The sequence below is a fragment of the Mustela erminea genome, chromosome 1, assembly GCF_009829155.1.
Source record: "Mustela erminea isolate mMusErm1 chromosome 1, mMusErm1.Pri, whole genome shotgun sequence".
NCBI lineage: Eukaryota > Metazoa > Chordata > Mammalia > Carnivora > Mustelidae > Mustela > Mustela erminea.
The window spans coordinates 135,015,044-135,035,365 of NC_045614.1; the positions used below are offsets into that span (position 1 = coordinate 135,015,044).

The 20,322-nt window shown below is 38.1% G+C and overlaps 1 protein-coding gene across 12 annotated transcripts in view; it reads right to left on the reverse strand.

The window, feature by feature from the left end:
- Positions 1–20,322, reverse strand: part of LOC116590577 (wiskott-Aldrich syndrome protein homolog) — a 112,129-nt gene that overhangs the window by 44,196 nt on the left and 47,611 nt on the right. For 9 of the 12 annotated variants that reach the window (XR_004285688.1, XR_004285687.1, XM_032342579.1 and 6 more), the window contains one exon: positions 15,408–16,287. The exons of the other annotated variants lie outside the window; for them this stretch is intronic. The gene's annotated coding sequence lies outside the window, so the exon portion shown is untranslated. Of the gene's footprint in view, positions 1–15,407; positions 16,288–20,322 lie in introns of those variants that run through there. 12 annotated transcript variants of the gene reach the window in all.

Here is a 20,322-nt window from a genome sequence, read left to right on the forward strand (position 1 = left end):
TATTGGTGGAATGTCACTAACTACATTTCTGACTTAGGGCTTTGAGGAATGTATGGTTAATAAGAATTTGGGTTCTAAACACATGTTAAAGTAGATTTATGATTAAGCCTTTTTCTCTTTGTTCAGCTCTGTCCAGAGCACAGATAAGATTGGCAAATATAGGGTGCTTGGATGGCTCAGTTGTTAAGCATCTGCCTTCAGCTCTGGCTCCCTGCTCAGCGGGAAGCCTGCTTTTCCCTCTCCCACTCCCGCTTGTATTCCCTCTCTCACTGTCTCTCTGTCAAATAACTAACTAACTAACTAACTAAATAACTAAATAAATAAAATCTAAAAAAAAAAAAAAAGATTGACAAATATAGGGGTGCTTGGGTGACTCAGTTGGTTAAGTGACTGACTCGTGATTTTGGCTCAGGTAATGATCTCGGGGTCATTAAATGGAGCCCCCCATGGGGCTCAGCATGGAGCCTGCTTAAGATTTTTCTCTCTCCCTCTCTCTCTCTCTGCCCCTCCCCACCACCACATGCACCCACAGTCGTTCTCTAAAAAACAAAAACAGGGGTGCCTGGATGGCTCAGTGGGTTAAAGCCTTTGTGTTCGGCTCAGGTCATGATCTCAGGGTCCTGGGATTGAGCCCCGCATTGGGCTCTCTGCTCAGCAGGGAGCCTGCTTCCTTCTCTCTCTCTGCCTGCCTCTCTGCCTACTTGTGATCTCTCTCTGTGTCAAATAAATAAAATCTTGAAAAAAAAAACCTTTAAAAAAAAAAAAACAAAAACATAAAAAGATTGGCATATATCACCATTAATGCCCTCTGCTGGGTGGAATTTTTCTAGTTCGGCCACTGAGTCATCCTTGAAGTTCTAACTCATTATAGTTTCCACCTTGGTTGGGGCCCAGGCTTTATCTTCAGCCCTGGTACAGTGAGCCCATTAAAACTTTGCCTGGTGGCCAGTAGGGATCATATAAACACTCAGGGATTCCTAACTCTACAGATTGTTGTTCTCTCCTTTTTTTCTGGCCTCTGAAAAACTCCCTTAATTTCTCACCGGCTCAGCCTCAGTCAAACATACAAAAATATTTATTGAGTTTTTGTTTGGTTTCTCTAATATTTTATACTGCATTTTTACATGTGCTATACTGGGAAGAGTTTTACTTAACACCTACTTCATTGTATTGTCAGAAATTAAATTTTCAGTTAAATTTTATTTAAGAATTTTAGTTAAAAATACATTTAAAATATAATAAAATATTAGAAGAAAATATTGAAGAATGTGTTAATAATTTATAGATGGACTACTTAAGCTAAACTGTAAAAAATTGTGAATCCTATAAAGAATTAATATTGATTAATATATTTAACTGTGTAAGAATTTAAAATTTTTGTATGAAAACATCTTAAACAAAATCAGAAGACCAAAAGAAGCTAGAAGAAAATATTAACGATCTATGATGAAAGATCCATATACATAATATATAATTAACCCATACAAATCAATAAAGAAGGCATACAGAATCAATTAGAAAATAAGCAATGGATATGAACATATAATTCAGAGAGGAGGATATACAATGCCTAAAAAGTATATAAAATTATGCTGAATGTGACTGGTCATCAGAGAAATCCATATTAAACTAGTAAGATACCATTTTTCATTCATCAAATGATACTTTAAAAGACTGATAATATGTTAGACACATTCAGTATCAGTGGGAGTACAAATTGATACAGGTTTGTTGGAGGGTTGGCAATCTATCAAAATTTAAAATACAGTATTTTCAGGGAATTTTGATTCAGTGGTTAGAGGATTATACTCATCCTCCTGCCAAAACCTCAATAATTAATCATGTTTTTGTAAGTAAGTAAGTAAGTAAAAAAGTTCTGAAATTCAGGAAACAGCAGAAAAGTTTTTAGGAATGTCACTTTTTTTTCCTCAAGATAACATTAAGTGTTCAGGTAGTACCCACTCTGGTTTCTCACCACTCAGGTGGTAAGATTTTCCTTATTAACTGTTTAACTGTGTCCATGGAGCAGAGAGATTCAAATCTTGAGGTTTATCACCTTGGCTATAACTTGGTGACTCATTCTCTTGAGATGACTCACTTCCCCCCTTTTGAACAAGTGATCGACAATAATGATATCCAATAATAACATTTCCTTCCTCATTTGGAGTACTGAAGGCAGCTTCCTCCGTTCATTAGCAGAGGTATTACAAAGTAGCAAACATGCAAAAATCCTTAAGATACAATGCAAATGTATGGGAAAAGACTTAGACCTTTTCCGTACTGCTATGCAATGGAGGAAGATTGCCACAGTATGTTAAAGGGATGTTAAAGGATATCATATAGTCTGTCTATGGTCACATAATTTACATAAACTATCCCCTTGGACTGGAACAGCCTAAGTCTTGCTGTGCCATTCTACCCTAGTACAGTTTAGTAAGTCCGTTTGGTTTACAAGTAATTATATGGCAAATGGCCAAGAAAGCCTCTTCCTCAGGATTGTCTCTAGCACCTAAATATACCTTTAACTCAGCAAGTAATCCTCTAAGAATCTATCATAAAAAAAAAAAAAAAAACTGTAGATGTGCCCGAAGAAGCAGGTATACAAGATGTTCATTGCTTCATTGTTTATAACAGTGAAAAATTGCAAACAGCCTATATGATCATCAGTAGAGAAAAGATTAAATATATTTTATTTTTTTAAAGATTTAAATATATTTTAAATGCATTTTGGTTCATCTGTGCTATGGAATACTTTGCAGCAATTAAAAAAAAGAAAGAGGGGCATGTATGTATATTGACATAAAATGACATCAACTTACTAAGTGAAAAAAATGCAAGTAGTGAAATAGTACACAACAGCATAAAATCATAGACTAAATATGTGTATTAATATATAATACCTATTAACACTAATAAATTAACATAAACACATATATCTATTTTATTTATTTTTATTTAAATTCAATCAATTAACATATAGTATATTATTAGTTTCAGAGATAAAGTTTAATGATTCATCAGTTTCATATAATATCCAGTGTTCATTATATCAAGTACCCTCTAATACCCATCACCCAGTTGACCATCCATCCATCCCCTGCAGCAACACTCAGTTTGTTTCTTATATTTAAGAGCTTCTTATGGTTTGTCTCCCTCTCTGATTTCGTCTTATTTTATTTTTCTGTCCCTTCCCTTATGATCCTCTGTTTAATTTCTTTAATTCCACATATGAGTGAAATCATGTGGTAATTGTCTTTCTCTGATTGATTTCTTTCGCTTAGCTTAATACCCTCTAGTTCCATCCACGTTGTTGCAAATGGTAAATTCATCTATTTTAGAAGATACACATTGCATATATAAAAATGTATGGGAGGTGGTTTAGAAAGTTATTCCCATAGTACTACCCAATGAAGGGGATTACCATAGAGTGGCATTTAAATTTTCTTTGTATTATTTTATTATGTTACACCGAGGATATCTTCATGTAGTACTTGGGTAATTAAACAATTTGTAAAAGAATTTGTTTTTATAAAGAAGAGAAGAGGTTGGTTAAGATTAAAGGGGCTAGAGGAAGATGCTTGACCTGTGTCCAGGCCAGCAGAGAAGAGAGGTTTAGAGAAGCCTGAAGTGAGGATCTGATGGCAGAACTTGGAGGATTCATGAATTACATTTTGTTTCATTTCAAAAACTTTTATTATGCCCCTATTAGGTGAGGAATATTCAGAGGTGAAGCCTGTAATTCACTGCTCTCTAGAGGTTCACAGAGAAGTAAATAGACATTTCTAGTACAGTGAGAGCAATAAGACCTCATAGGTCTGGCGAATCAGAAAAGTACAAAGGGTGGAAGAACCCAGGATTGTCCATCCAAGTGCAAGACTTGGCTTTCTGCTTCCCCCAGTGACCACCCTGACTCTGTGTGTGTTATGCGTGTTACACCAGGAATTTCAGGACTTCAGACAAAGTAGCATCTGTCCTGGGGTTGGGCAACAAGGTCACCTCTACAGCTAACAAAACTTTCTGAGCTGTAATGATGTGGACAGCAGGATTTTAGTCCTTTAACCACCTCTCTCCACCACTACCATGAGGTTTCTATGATACTTTCAATTCCTTTAAAAGAAAACAATACCTTTCATTATTAAATTGAAGATCTGAAAGTTTTAATGCAAGTGCTCTCTCAAAGCTATTCACATTAAAATACACATAACCAATCTGTGGGCAATAAATACAGAGCAAATTAATGAAAGACCAAATAAATGAAATCAGATCTTCCCAAGTTTTGACAAATGAGGAAAGGAAAAAAAGCAACTCCTATAGCAGATTGATATTTTTATATTGGCCAGTGTATTTTTTATTTTCTATATTTCCCTTTTGCTCTGCAACCTTTTCCTCAATTTGAGGCAGCAGAGGGTAGATGTTTCTATGGCTTTGGGGAAGGAAAGTTACAAACAGATAACACAGAACTAAGGAGTCCATTTTCAAACTAGACTTTTGAGTTTCAAACTAGACTTTAAAAATTCCTGGCACAAACAATAGGCAAAAAGAAAGAGTTTTGAGGATCAAAAGCCAAAGTGAATGCCATAAACACTTCATTTTGGAAGGAGACATGATATCAGAATAGTTTCCTTTCTTGTCTTAGTCTGCTAGGGCTGTCATAACACAATACCATGGACTGGGTGGCTTAAACAGAAATCTGTTTTCTCACAGTTCTGGAAGCTGGACATCTAAGATCAAGGTGCTGGCAGAGTTGGTTTCTGATGAGTCCTCTCTTTCTGGTTTACAGACTGATGCCTTCTCTGTGTGTCCTTATATGACCTTTCTTCTATGTGTGTCTTCTTGGTGCCTCTTCCTCTTCAAATATGGGCACCAACCTTATTGGATTAGGGCCCTACCCTCATGAGTTCAGTAAACAGTAGTTACCTACCTAAAGGTCCTATCTCCAGGTATAGTCACATTGGGGATTAGAGCTTCAACAGATTAAACTGGGGTGAAGGCAGAGGCAGCACTCAGTTCACTCCCTGACACTTCCTTAAACTTGTTAGATGAGCTGTCTAAAACAAATATAATTAAAATTTTTCTAGTAGCCACATTTTTTCAAAAAGTAAACAGAAAGAAGTAAAATTAATTATAACACTTTCTTTCATTTAATTCAGCATATCTAAAATATGATCATTTCAATGTGTAAACTATAAGGAGATATTTTATGATCTTTGTTTCATAATCTTTGAAATTGGTGTGCATTTTTACCTTCAGTACATCTCATTTTGGACTAGCCACATTTGAAGAGCTCAACATATGTGACTAGTGGCTACTATGTTGGACAATGTAGTGTTAGACCTAAGCTGAATAGAGCGGTCAAATAAGAGAGCAAGAGAGAATGTCTCCAAGATATGGCTAAGTCCCAAGAGGAAATGAGAAGGGTCATGATGATTGGTAGAATTTCCAGGTCAATTTTGGGAATCTGAGAGCAGAGGGACCTGTGTTCACTGCTTAGATGCAGCCAGGTAAACAGGAAAGGGCAGAAGTGGCAACCAATGTGTCTAACACAGTCCCCAAGTCTTCCACAGTCCCTGGAGTTCACAGAATGGCACAGGAGAACGTCCAACCATTTCCCAATCCCTAAGAGGGGTGAAGACATGGCTCTGAGAGCATCATCACAGTCAGGGAGTTACAGGTTTCCAGAATCGAAGATAATAGGCATGTCATAAACATAGCTATGAATGCCAGGCTGGAGGGCATCAGTGGCCAAGAACCCAACACTTCACCCCATGTCCCTAGAACGTAGATGCCACTCTGGGAACAGAGAAAGAAAAGGGGAAATTCTGAATTCATGGAGTTTACCAGAAATGATAGACTGGAAATAAGCTTATCTGTAATCTACTGAACTCTATTTCTGCTATTGAACAGAATGGAAACTTGAAAGAGAAATTTAAGTTCAGTTGTAACTTTTAAGTTCAGTTTTGTGAAATAAAACTGGTCTTAGTTACCCTAGGTATGTCCAGCTACCCTAGACTCTGCAGAGAGAACAGTAACTACCAAGAGGGTAAAAGGGTCCCTCTAAGTACAACCAACCCCTTTAAAGCCACCTGGCAGGAGGCGTCTGTCAAGACCCATGTCTAGCCCAGCAGAGGGAGTATTGGCCTAGGAGGAATGCCATGGCCAAGGCTTTGTGTATGTAATTCATTTTGACCTGGCTCTTTTTTTTTTTCCCCTTTTCACATCTATTTCTATTGACTCCTAGAATTGTTCTTTGCTTTTTGTGGGCGCTCCTGGGAGAGCAGGGGATTAGCAGGCAACATTAGGGCTCTGAAACTGCTGGAGTTTGGTAGCCTGAAGTCAGAGATAGTTCACAACAGAACACAGAGAATTTCTCTGTCTAGCTCTTCCTTTGATTTGATTGGCTTCTTGAACTTACACTCCTAGCTTCGAGATTCCCAGGTTTGTGGCTGATTTTTCTCCCTGGCACAGACCTCATTAAGACCTTTTCCCAGGGCTAGACTGCTGGGATACCAAATTCAAGGAGGCACTCAATCTTTGGCTGCCCTTGAGAGTAGGTACCTTTTGAAATTTTGCATCCCAAGTGCCTCACTGCCTCACCCTAGCCAAAGCCCTGTCACTTTCTACTACCTTAAATCAAACAGCTTCTAGTGCCTGGCCTCTCTTGTAATCTCTCTTTGTGGGCTGCCTCGTTAACACCTCTGTGTTCCAGGTCTCTCCCAAACACCCACATCTCCAGAACAATGAGGAAGTTGCCACACAGCTGCAGGTCAACCCTGGGTGCCATCCACTGGGAGAAACTGCTGGAAGAGCTTTTTTTCCCCTTTAAATTGTAGAACTTGGACTAGAAGAGACTTTAGTAATCATGTAGCTTATGTGTATTATGCTAATATTCAGGATTTTGAAACTTTGTTTAACACTGGAGATTCTCAGAAGTGCTACTAATTAAGGTATTTCTGTAAAGGGTGGTTTAGAGAGGGAAGGTCATTCCCAGGACTGTCATCTGTTGGGAAGACAGTCAAATTCACATGACCAAATCAGCCCCAAAACTGGAGCTCCTAGCAGTCAGTGACAAAATAATCAGAGCATTGGTCGTAAGAAAGTCTTGGCTAGACCAGTCTGTAGTGGAACCATTTATGTTTCTGTGATTGGATTCAAGCAAATATTTCCCTGCCTGTTAAGATTGGATGGGACCAAAAGTAATATTAAAATACATAATTCAAAGTTAAAATTATGAAATCTCCAGAGGACCAGTTTGAAAGACACCAGAATAAGGAAAGTCAAGTAGAATATATAATTCTATATCCTGGCTATATTAGAGACTGACATACTATTGCTCTAGCATAGCAGTTTTCCTCCAACACCAGCAACTGGGCTCTATATTTAGCTAAGTAAATTTCTCAATCCTAGGAAATCCATTCAAACATGACAGTAATGAGTGAGCAGTTTTTTAATATCTGTCTACTCTGTATGTTATGATCTAATAACATTCAGGTTGCAGCCTTCAAAGCATTTTGTAGTTCCTTGACCCTTCACCATCCACCTATATCTACAGATACCATTTTGACAGTATATTGGTGAGGATCCTACACATAGACATTAGTGCCTCTCCAAGAGAGCCAGGTTTGGACCCAGTCATTCCAGATCCCCAGTCCAATGACTACTGTGTATGGACAGTCTCACTTCATCTGCCCGGAAATGAGTCAATTAACTGATCTGGTGACAGAAACATTTTACTAATTCAATTTTTTCCTAATTCGATAAAGTCCATCACACTAGAGCCATCAAACAGAAAGGCTTAAATTGTGTTTATGTACACTTTAGATATATGTGTTGTTTCTTGGGTTCATAAATTTATTCCCACTTATTCCAGATTTCCCAAGAAATCTGACCTTACATAAATATTTTTAAAGAGGAAATTTAATTCAAAAGATTAAATAAAACTAGTTGTAAAATATTATCATAATTAACTTTAAGAAAACATCCTTAAAGGATAGTTCAGAGAAAAATCAATTGCGAGGAGGACTGCCAATATTTGTGAAGTAATGAAATTATCTGTCTTCTGAATTTTCTAAATTATACTTCAGAGAAATTAGCGATTATCTCATCTGTAAAATTACCAAAAAATCATACTGAAGAGTATTGCTTAGATTTTACCTATAAAACATAGTAGTGCTTCTGTTACCACAGTTTTATTTTTCTGATCCTAAATGTACAGGATGACACAGCTTCTTAAATAAATTCTGCTGATGTTTCATTTCCTTTGTAGCTATAAAAATTATTGTCAAATTATCATATGACCTAACATAACATTTTAAATAAAGTTCGCATTTCATTTATAATATGCTGGAGTCTGTTTATTAACTACAAATCCAAAACATCATGAAATCAAATATAAAATGCCATGGTCTTATTTATTAGCCATACAGCAAAGATTTGCTACCTTCTTTTAGCTGTATAATTTTTCATCCAAATCAAAGACACATTCAGCTTAGTCATCATAAAGGTTAAAAGACGAAAGCTCCTCTTGCCAAAAGTGAGGAGTAAAGTGAATTTTAAAATATTGATTTAAAAACAGGGACCTATGTTGAGGTGGATCTGGCTCAAAGTCAAATACAGGAGGACTTCTGCTTCTGGGGAGAGCTGCAACTTCTCTCTCAGATTTATTTGAATCAAGTCTTATGTTAATACAGAATTTAAAAGAGCAAACCAAAACGGTGGCAGGGAAGTATGTTGTACATCAAATAGCCTTGCATCTCTCATTTTGAAATCAGTACACAAATTAAAGATAAGAATGAAGAGCTACAGCAGCTTTTTATCAATTAACTCAAGGGCAAGCACTTGAAGAATAACCAGAAAATAAGGTGAATGAATTCTGAGTAATAAATTGGAACTCTAGGTTTGTTGGATTTTTGGGGGGAGTTGATGGTGTTTGTTTGTTTGTTGAAGGCACTTCTGTCACTGATTTGTTTGCAAAGTGAAGTGGGTTTTCTGCAATCATAGGATCAGTGCAACTGTCAAATGTTATCATTCAAGGAGCAGAGATTCTGTCCTAAAAATCCAAGACTGCTTCAGCTTTCCTTTGGCTGTGTTTGCAGAAAGTCACTCTGTCACTCAGGCCAAGGAAATGAACATCTACATCCTATTTTGCTTTTCTGTAAAATGTTGGTCTCCTAGACTAGAAAAATGTATTCAATAATCATTGTAAAAGACTTTGCAGGCCTGATGTACTAATTGCATGTTAATAATAACGATTACAAATAAGGATCCTTCAAAAGAAGCTTAGAGAAAACAGGAAACTACTTTGGGGTTCACTTGGGAATGATTGAGACTCAGAAAAAACCTCACTCCAACTTTGAGCAGCCAGGGATTCAGGAGAGAAAGTTCTTCTTTACCTCATTTCAGAAAGATACATAGGAAAACCAGAATATAAAGGGAATTATTTATGCCCTAATTACTGATGCCTTCTAATGCCAGTGCATATATGTGTGTGTGTGTGTGTATGACTAAATTTTAGGTAATGTTATATTTTAAACTTTATTCGGAAAATCACATCTATTCTTTAAGTGACTTTGCTCTTTTTGACCACATCAGGATATGAGAAATTAGTTCAGATAATTTCATAAGAGGAATATCAGTATTATTAATTAAGTCCAGTAAGAGAGCTCTACAAAGTAGGTTGGGACGGTAGCAGCATGGATTTTGGAGTTGGGACAGACTGGGGTGAGAAAATGGCTCTGCCATTTTGCACAAATTACTTAGCCTCCTGGGTCTCACTCTTCTTGCTTGTGAAACACTGAATAATAACTCCCTCTTTGGACTGCTGTGAGGATTAAATGAGATTACATTTGAAAAGCACCTTATTCAGAGTCTGGCTGCCCAATAGTCACTTAAAAATGTTGACTGTTCTCTTTTAACTGCATACTCTAACTACATGAGCCTAAATGATTCCATCTGAGAGAATCTTGCCCAGCCCTTAATTGGTATTTTCACAGAATTGAAATAGATTAAGACTTCTATGACTACAAGCATTATCAACTCTTCAGGGACAATTGTTCTTTTCATGATAGATTCTAAAGGTCTGTTAGTACTTCATGAATCTTACATGGGATACCCATTTTGTACGTTTTCTAAAGCAGGATCTTTTTATATGTGTGTGTGTGTGTCTATGTGTAAATATACATACATATAATAAATACAAATATGTTTAATATTCTTTTGTGGTAGAGAACCCACTGACAGCCTGAAGAATGCTAATACTTCATCATTTTCAGAATGTCAGAGATGAAAAACCTGAGCTCTCACTAGTCTAACAATGTTTCTTCACAAATGAGAAAACTGAGGCCCAGAGAGTTTGGGTAACTTGTCCAAAGTCACACAGTGCTAGAATTGTGAAAATTCTATCAATCCAATGTTCTTTTAGTGCCTTACTTAAAACTTAAAAAGCAATATAACATACTGCTGCTTTTTGGGAAAAAAAGTTTCTGATCAGAGACTTTACATGTTCCTTTGGCAGAAATCATACGGTATCATTGTGTTCATACAGTGGTTAGCAGAATTTTTTGGAATAGTGAGTGCAGCACACTACATATATTTCAAATGAATTAATGGATTTTTCTTAAGGCTATAGTGTGTGTGACTTTTTCTTTTGGGGAGTATAGTTCAACAAAATTGGATTTTGCTGTATATAATGGTTACAAATTATATTAAGTTTATGATGACATAAGCAAATGAATAATGGAACAGTTATCTGGAATTTTTCAAAATTATCTGGCATCTCATAAAGGAAGACTGACTGCCAGCGTGGATGATACATACTAAAAGCCCCTTGTTCTAAAGATTCTAAAGAGTGAACATTATGTTTTTGTACTTAAGTGAAACAGTTGCCTGAAAATGTCACATTTCTTTTCCTGGCTACATTGAGTCTTGGACTATATCTCTGTGAGGTCACACATCTTGATGAAAACTCAAAAATAAGATAACCTGATGAAAACTGGAAAATAAGATAACCATCAAGATGTTGATGTAATCACAACATAAATAAGCATACAACTGTAATTAGAAAAGTTATACTTATTGACTTGGTACCACAATATTATATTTACATAGTAAATTTACATAAAAAAGCCATTCCAACTGTTGCAGTATTGCACAGCTTCTAAAATTCATGCCCTTAAAGATAATGGCAACATGAGGAAAAATGTCTGTTTTAATATTTCACTAGGAAATCGGTATTCACTGTTACATAGTTTTATAGAAGAGAATTCTCCAAAGAAAAGGGACAGAAAGAAAATATACCAAAATAATAACCGTAGCTGTGTTAGGGTGGCAGCAATATGAGTGCTTCTTTCTTATCCCTAGTTATATTGCTCCTGTAACAGAAAAAGAAATTTACAAGTACAAAGAAAATGAGTTCTATAAAAGAAAGTATAGTAATCATCTGTTATTTGTGGCAGCCTCAAATCTTTTGAAAAACCACCCCACATTTTGATAGTTTCCCACATTGTGAATTCTGTCTTCCCAAAGTAAATTCTAAAATTAAACATTTCTTAATCTCCCTAGCCTCTGAGTCTAGGGTGAATTTCTGGAACTTAGTTTCTAGCTCTCAGTTGCATCTATTAGAAACTACCTGAAGAACAGACAGGGTCCAGATATCCATTCTGCCAGCACAGGAGGCTTTGATGTCATTGTTCTGGGGACAAAAGTGGGAACAGTAGCTTCCCAATTGCAACAAAGAGAGTTAGGTTCTGGGATTGGTGGTAACATAGGTTAGAACCTGTTCCTCTAGCCTTTCCAGTGGTTACCTGGACTTTCTAATTTCCCTTAAAAATCCCTCTCATTTAAATGACATAGGGTTGATTCTTTTGTCTACATGTAAGAATGCTAACAGATAGAAAAGGCTAACAAAATTGGAATTCACCTAAGAAAAGATGAATGAGGGGTGACACAAATAATGAGAAGATCACTCTGAACTTCAAAAGAGCATTGTGATCAAACAAAAGATCTTTAAAATTTAAAAAGACTGTGCGGAAGAGACCTCACCCTTGATCCAAATATGACATGTGATGTGAGCAAGAAAGAAACCTCTGTTGTGTTAGGTCACTGAGATTTGAGAGTTAATTTACTACCGCAGCATAACCTAGCCTAGCCTGATAAATACTATAAATGGTATCTAAAATGGGATGTGTTTAATAATCAAATAAATATATAAATATAAAAGCTTTGTACAATTAGAGAACATTTTATCTAATAAAACTACATCAAATAAAGAATGAATTCAGGATTTGTTGTCATTTTGCATCAGGTAAAGATATCTGGGTTTACGTGAAAGCAACAACAACAAAAATGTAACACATTATGAGAAACCCTAAATATTTAATGATTTTAAAAGGAAATAGGTTATGCTTTTCAATTCTCTCACTGTAAAAAGTATAATTTATGATGCATGTTTCCTTAAAATAATCCCCCCAAAAAGCCATCTGCAATAATAAAAGGCAAACCATATTTACTTATTGTGAAATTCTTGATTGTCTGCAGAAAGGAGTGTTAGAAAATTGCTAATAGGATTTGTTGAAATTACTTCCAGCACAAGTAAAGATGTGAATCCTCCTCTCACGTGAAGAGATTCTTCAATGTCTGCTTGCTTTTGCAGCCCTTTTCCTTTCCAAATGTCTGTCTGGGGCTATACAACAGTAGTATTTTCAATGCAGTAGTAAATGACCTTTATTTCATAAAGCATAGGAATTCTTTCACCTGAACTAGCCACTGACAAGGTTATTTTTTAGTTGTCTATTATAATCTGCACCACCCTGTCTGCACAAAGTGATCTGGGCCATTGAGCCAACACTAGCAGAATCATCCTGATATGTAGTGTGAATATTCCTGGTGTTAAGACACCATAATACATGATCCTTTACTGTATCTTTAAAATGGTAAAGGATTTTTGTTTTGTGTATAGCAGAGAAGATCAAATAAGGCAAAATGGGATTCAACTAGGAGACATTTCTATTGGATACAAAGAATTTCTAGGCTGCCAGAATGAAAAAGAAACAAAAAAACAAAAAACCTGGAATGGCTTATTGAGGGGGAAAGCCTGGTCTTTTGTCAGACATATCATTAAGAAAGACTGACTTTTCTTAAGGGCAGGAGACCAGGTCAGATACGCTTTCACAATCCTGTCTAGTTCTGTGGTTTTATGATCATAAAACTAATAGCACATCAGAATTCTCTTGGCTTCTCTTGTTTTCATTTATATAATTCATTGTCTCTCATATTTGCCAATGACTGGTGTTGCCGGGGAATGATCTATGCCCCTTCTCTGGCCAAGTGAAGACACACATGTACACCACAGAAGGGCAGTCAAGTAATTATTAACTCAAGCATTCCTGCAGACAGATTCCAAACTGTACGACTCTACTAGGGGAAAGAAGTTCACCATTGCCCCCTGTATCAAACTGATTCATCTCTGAGCATGGTCCATTAGCCTAGGCTTCAATGACCAGTCTTTGAGGTTGTTCCTCCATGGATGTTCCCTTAGCAATGGAAAGTGTTCCCATAGACACCTTGTCTATCATCATCCCCCATCCCCTTCTCCCCTACTCCTACTATGCTTTCACTTCGTTTCTCTCTCTGTGTGGTCCCCATCTTCCTTGTTCAGCAGGGGCCCTTCACCAACCCTAGCAAGCCTTTGTCCTCGTCCTATGACCTGGAAACCCTTTCAGTCCCTGCCATAGGCATGAGTCATAAACTTTCTTTGTTCTATTTGTTCGTGCTGTTGGATGAGAGAAGAGGGAAGATTTATATCCTGATGGTGGCGATGTGGTCAGAAGGACATGGGCTGGCAAGATTTGTTTTCTCTTTCTCCCACCCACCCCACACCCTACTTTGGCCTTCTCTTTTAAAAATTCAGACATCTTCCATCAGATTGTGAATCCTCTTCCAATGGCTCTCAACACATCCATATATGGGAGTCATATTCCCCTTGCTACTATAATTTAGGACCTTATTAGTCAAAAGAATACTACTTTTCTTACAACCTCATATAACATTGCATGACTCTCTTTTATTAACTAGTCTTGGGACTAGCCATTGCCCTCTTCTTTCCTTTTTTCTTTTTCCATTCTTTTCTTTCTTTCTTTCTTTCTTTCTTTCTTTCTTTCTTTCTTTCTTTCTTTTTTTTTTTTGAGAGAATGCATGCACAAGAGCAGAGTGGTCAGGGGCGGGGTGGGGGGTGGGGTGGCCAGATAGAGAGGGATAGAGAATTTTAAGCAGGCTCTGCACTCAGCCCAGAACCTGATGCAGGTCTCAGTCTCAAAACCCTGAGATTATGACCTAAGCCAAAATCAACAGTGGGACATTTAACTGACTGAGCCAGCCAGGCACCCAGCCATTTGCCCTCTTCTAAGAGTTGAAGGCCAGGTAACCACACATGTGTAACCTTACACATGTGTAAGGTATTATGTAAGTTGTGGAAGTCAGCGAACTGTAACTTATGAGCTGTGAGCCACATCCAACCCACGGCCTGTTTTACAAGTAAAGTTTGATTGGCCACAGCCATACCCATTAATTTACCTATTGTTTAGGACTGCTCTTGCTCTACAGCAGCAAGGATGAGTAGTTACAGCAGTGACCAACCAACCACATGGTCTCAAAACCTAGAATACTTACTATCTGGCTCCTTATAGAAAAGTGTGCCAACCCCTGATATAGTGTATCACATCTAAAAAGAAGACAGTCTCAACCTAAAAGATTGCCCTTAGAGGCTGATTCCATAGGTTTGGATAGTTTCTTCTTTTTTCTTTTTTTCTTTGAATAGGAGATTTACACTTCTGAGAAGTTTATTTTTTATTTTTCTTTCCCTACATCCTGCATGCCTTCACTGTAGTTAAGAGTTACCATATTTAAAATGACAGAATCCATCAAATCAACATTGTCACTACCAGATATTTAACTTGGATGGGCAAGTTCATAAACTTAAAACCTTGGAGTGTCTCTCATTTCCCTCATCCCTCTATCCATATCCAGCTGGTCACCATGTTCCATTCCTACATTAGTTCCCCTTTCTATTCCAAGTACACCATTTGAAGACCTTGTTTCTTACCTGAACTGTATCAATGGGTTACTCACTCTCCCATTCTCCAACCCATCCCACCCTTACTCAGTCATTCTCACTGTATATATAGTGCCAACCCACCCTCCCCTAATTCCCTCACCATGGGTGCAGCCTCCCTCTCACACACTAGTCATTCTCACCTTATACATACCTCTAATCTCAGAATTAGGGCTTCTGGGGGCGCCTGGGTGGCTCAGTAGGTTAAAGCCTCTGCCTTCGGCTCAGGTCATGATCCCAGGGTCCTGGGATCAAGCCCCGCATTGGACTCTCTGCTCAGCGGGGAGCCTCCTTCCTCCTCCCTCTCTCTCTGCCTGCCTCTCTGCCTACTTGTGATCTCTATCTGTCAAATAAAAATAAGTTAAAAAAAAATTAGGGCTTCTGTATCATGAAAAAGCACCGCTATTTACCTACTCACACAAGCTGGAAACATAGGACTCATCTTTGATCTGTCATTTTCCTTCATACTCCACACCTAATTAATAAGCAAGCCCTGTCAATTCTACCTCCTAAAATTTACAGTAATTCTAACAGAGGTAAAGAGTTTAAATGATACTTAAGTTCCCAGCCCAAGTTAAGAACCAACTGAAAGGCAAATACAGAAGTCACACAAATGACAATCGAAAGATGACCTTTATCAGTAAGAGAGCTAATATTCATGGCTCATGCTACCTGCAGGGGGATGCATCCTAAAATTGTGAACCCACAGCTAACAGGCTTCTTACCCAAATTGCAGGCTCTGTAGGTCACTGCAGAGCCCCTGTGCAGGGCAGAGTGCAGCTCTTGGAATACTAATGGCGTGGAAGAACAGGGTGGAACACGTGTGCAGCAGGCAGGCCAGCCTCCAAGAGTAAGGAGGAGGGAGACAGGAGAGGAGCCTGCTGGCACACGGCCAGCACTGCTTGTGCAGGCAGTAAGTCTGACAAGTTCTGGGAGGAGTGAGTGATGAGGAGGAAAGACCAGGAAGGTTACCAAGAAGTCACAGGAAAGAAGATTCCCCTCCTCCAACATTCTCCAGATTTTTCTTCTCTTACTCCATTAAGCTTAACCATTAGCTAGTGTGTGGCTGCCCCTGGAGACGGTCTACCTGGGCAATCCTGGTCCTCGACTTTCAAAAGACCATTCCCCCAACACCAACTATAGTCCTTCGGTGGGCAGTGTTTTCTTTTTAATTCTGGGAGGCTCTGAAATGAGTCAGAATAACACAGTAATACTAAAACCTGCATTCAAGGCTAAAAATCCTTTCTATATTCTATTTCCCTTCCCAAAATATGTCCAACCACATTGTTTAACGTAGTTCATCAAAGGTTTGGCAATGAGAGAAAATAACAACATAAATATCTTTAAATCATAAAAATGTCACCAACAGATGAAGTCCCAAGTGTAATCTTAACTGTCTTTTCTTATGGATTTTCCTGGGAGGAAATTGAAGTTAAAAATTAAATTCCATGCAAATTAGTCCAAAGATTTCAGAGGTCAAAAGAATTGAAGTGCAAAATCATATTCTCTTGCACTTGTGAGTTAACTATCCAAAGAAATTAAGTCCAGACTTAATCCTTTCTGGTTTCTTATTTCTGCCTACTCTCAGCTAGAAGGGTCTTTACTGCCATGTATAGCTGGGGTGTCTTTGGCAGTTCCAACCCTGGCTGTCTTCTGTGGAATGGATATGGATCCTTTTGGGTGCATACTGACTGCGTGTCTAGGATGTCCTGTGTTTAGAGACTCCAAGACTTAACAGAACACCCAACGACCATCACAACACTGGTCCCCCAACCTGCCAAATCTAGAAAAACAACTGAATCTTGTTATCATAAGTAAAATGATGTTTCCAGACCCCAGAGTTAGTGTCAACAAAGACCCTAACAGATTCAGTAGTATATGACAAAAGGCAATGAGGTCAAGAAAATATCTTGGTTTAACCTCTTCATGATGCCAGTGAGTCTAGGCTAGTTACCTGAAATCCATAGTCTCTGAATTTATACTGAATCAGGGTCAATCTCCCATCTAGTAGTTAATTTTGACACTATGTATCTTCATATGGAAGGGGTGCTGGGGCTTTGTGCATAGTCTTCTTTCTAAGATAGTAGCATTTGCAAGTACAATCTTGCAAAGTTAGAAACGTGCAAATAAACTCACTAGGTTTTATTTGACATGCTCCTGCCTTTCTACATAGTCATAATCTCTAATTTTGCATTGTCCCTTTAGCTCATGTTTCTGGCATCACGACGCTAAAGTAATTTTGAGTCTCATCAACAAGCCATGAGGAGGCCTTTTTGATCCTAGGCTACAGAAGGTGCTTCTATAACTCCTTGCTATTAAATTGGTTAGGACTGTAAAATCTGTCTAGGAAAGAGATTTTTGCCTAGTTGTCATATTTGATTCAGCTGAAGCATCACTCTTACCAGATTCCTGAACTGTTAATTAATTAATTACTGTTAATGCTTCAGAGCTTATGTTTCTCATGGTCTTTGTGAATCAGTTCTTCTCCAGTGGGCTCCTTGATTCACTGTTTTGTCAACTTTTGTATAGTCCAGGCTTTGAAAAGCATCTGTGTCTAGGACATCGATAACTGATGTACTAGTCTACGCCTATACCGATTCATTCCCCTCTGCCATTACCCTGCTACTTCCGCAGAGACTCAATTGTATTTCTAAAAGTTGAACCTACTCTTAAATTGATTCCTTTCCTTTTATAATACACATAGGGCTAGAATTGGGGGCCTTCCTTTATTTGTTTGTTCTTTGCCTTCTGGCCCCCCAAAATAGTTTTTCTAATATATTCCTCTAGCATTTGATGTGTATAGGCCTACCTTAGTGAAGAACATGAAACCAATACTTTTTAAGTCTACCAGAATCTATGCTGTTTAAACAAATCTTGACCACCTTTTCCTACACATGCTGGATGACTATCATGTTGCTCTTCCTATGTATCTAGGCTGTCCAGTAAGTGCTTATTCTGTTTCTACTATAGATTGTTTTAAATCCTAATGGCCAATATGATCATGTTTAGAAGTGGTCGTCTTTGGGAGGTCATTAAGTATTGAGGGTGGAACTCTTGTGAATCAGCTTAGTGCGCTAACAAAAGAGGCCCCAGAGAGCTCACTTTAACTAGATGAGATCAGAGTGAGAAGATGGCAGTCTATGAACCAAGAAGCAGGCTCTCACCACTTGGAAGATATTTTCCCATCAAATCAACATCCAATCTGGACCTAGAGTCAGTAATTTCTGTCTGGCTTTCCATTTTCATTTCTCATCTCTGTTGTGCTTTCCCTTAGAATGCCAGTTCCATAAATTTCTCTATAATGTGTCCTCAGGGTATAGGCAAGATCTCCTTGCCACCTGCATTAATTGTCTATCTCTGAATCAAACCCATATAACAATGATTTCAGTATAATGTGGTTTTCTTCCTAGTCATCCCTTCTTAAATCTATACAAATCCCTTAAGACCACTCGGTTGGACTACCTCAGTCTTCAAAAGATTGTTCTTCAATGCTTTTACTGTGGATTCTTCATCTGCTTTTTTCAGAGGAACCTCTGAGTTCATTCATGAATTTGGTTTCTTGTAATTAGTGATCTTACCTCTTTTGTTTTTTAATGGGCTCAGTCACTACTCCTGAACAAATAATAGTTAAAAACTTCTTTACCTTTTCTAATACCCTTTTTATGAACAGTTAGACCCCAGTACACCTCCTTTTCCTTTTGTATATATCCATCCTTATTGCCAAGAGCTCATGTTGATCTTCCTGTATGTCTAGTCTATCCACTAAGTTCTCATTCTGTTTCTACTATAGATTGTTTTAAATCCTAATGGCCAATAAAATGATGTTTGGAAGTGGTGATCTTTGGGAGGTGATTAAGGTAATGAGGGGGGAATTCTTCTGAATGAGCTTTGCATCCTTACAAAAGAGGCCCCAGAGAGCTTCCTTCCACCAGGTGAGATCAGAGTAAGAAGATGACAATCTATGAATCAAGAAATGGGCTCTCTCACCAGACACCAAATTTGCTGATGCCTTGATATTGGACTCCCTAGCAGCCAGAAATATGTTTTTATAAACCACCCAAACAATGGTATTTTGTTATAACAAACAGACCAAGAGAGTTTCCTTTAAAAAAGTTCACCCTCCAGGGGAGCCTGGGTGGCTTAAGTCAGTTAAGGATCCAACTCTTGGTTTTGGCTCAGGTCATGACCTCAGGGTCCTGGGATCAAGCCCTGAGTTGTGCTCCACACTGAGTGTGGAGTCTACTTGAGAAGGATTCTCTCCCTTGCCCTCTGCCCCTCCCTCTGCTCTCCCTCTTTCTCTCTCTTAAAAAAAAAAAGTTTACCTTCCCTCCAGTTAATCATCTTTTCATCCTTTATTTTGATTTCATTCTTCCACTTTCTTTGCCCTTATAGTCAGAACAAAGCATAACTTTCATATCACCCCAATTTCTCCTTGGTTGCCTGAGGAAGCTTCATTGCTAGGGATGGAGGGCCCAGGCACAGGCCTTTGAGTTGTTTTTCTATCTCAACCCTTAAAATAGCACATTCTCCTTACTTTAAAATGTTCCATTCCTGTATACATGTTTATTAACAAAGTTTAGCATCTTTTTATGGGTGAGAGTTGCAATTTGGATCTCCAGAACCTACAGCCATGGTCAGGACTTGTGTAGTAAATCCAGAGCCACTTGAGGTTACATTAAGGAGCCCAGTGTGGGACTTGATCCCAGGACCCTGGGATCTTGACCTGAGTGGAAGGCAGTCGCTTAACCAACTAAGCAACCCAGGCATCCCTTGGAGATGCTTTTTGAGTCTGTGGACAAGCCACATGAATATTAGTTGGGTTACAGTTTTCTCTCTTGAGCTCAAAACAATATAAAGTATAGCAAAACTTCAGACAGCTGATCTGGCCCTGCATACCCAGAACTGACAATGATGATTTAAAGCCAGAACTTTCCCCATCATCCAAGCTATTGTCCTTTCCTGCCTGGATCACTGCAGTGGTCCCCAGTCCATCTCCCTGCCACCATTCTTTCTCCCTAATAGTCCATCTTCCATATAGCCAGAATGATTTTTTAAAAATTTATACAAGGTAAAAAATATTATCAAGAAAGTGAAAAGATAACTCATAGAATGGGAGAACGGTTTTGTAAATCATATGATAAGGGCCAAGTATCCTGAATATAAAAAGAGCTCTTACAATTCAGTAATAAAAAGACCAATAACACAATATAAAAATGGGA